Here is a 653-nt window from a genome sequence, read left to right as displayed (position 1 = left end):
GTTCCCGATTGGGCGAAAATTTTCAACACGAAGTCGGTCACGTGGATGAGCTCAACCAATGGAATGCGAAAATGATAAGGTAATTATCTCCAGAAGGAAGAGGCAACAACAACAACGGCTAGAGCTAGTTGAAAATTGAAAAGGGGGAAGGCATTTTACCGAAGTCATGCTCTATATTCAACCAAGATAAAATAAGGGAACTAAGATAGTCGAACTAAAACCCCTCGATTTACCTCCCTTTTTGCATCCCAATTTTCGGTGGAACGAGCTCTGTTGTCTGAAACAAAACCAACCATTGACAAGAGCAAGCCTTAGAGATAATTGGTTTGTTTCAGGTTCTGCTATATTGTCGGTTAAAAACACTGTCTTAGCGCTTTAGCTAGTTGATTTTGTTGTTTTTCGTTGTTTTTCGGTTGTTGTTTTATGTAATCATACTTGTGCCATGAATGGTGATGAATAGAATAATTATTAAGCATGTAAATGGTTAAGATTATTAAGCAAGAATATAAATGGTTAAGGAAGAAAGGAATAATACTCTAAAAGGCATAAAAGTTAAAGGAAAAGGCATAGCCGATTTTAAAAAAACAGATAACACAATATAAGATGAAAAGATAGCACTGATTGTAACTTCAGAGAAAGACTTCAGAGAATGG

This window comes from Rhopilema esculentum, chromosome 10, assembly GCF_057945365.1.
Source record: "Rhopilema esculentum isolate cy_ngs chromosome 10, ASM5794536v1, whole genome shotgun sequence".
Taxonomy (NCBI): Eukaryota; Metazoa; Cnidaria; class Scyphozoa; order Rhizostomeae; family Rhizostomatidae; genus Rhopilema; species Rhopilema esculentum.
The sequence above is the reverse complement of the archived record's forward strand: the minus strand, read 5'-3'. Positions refer to the sequence as shown.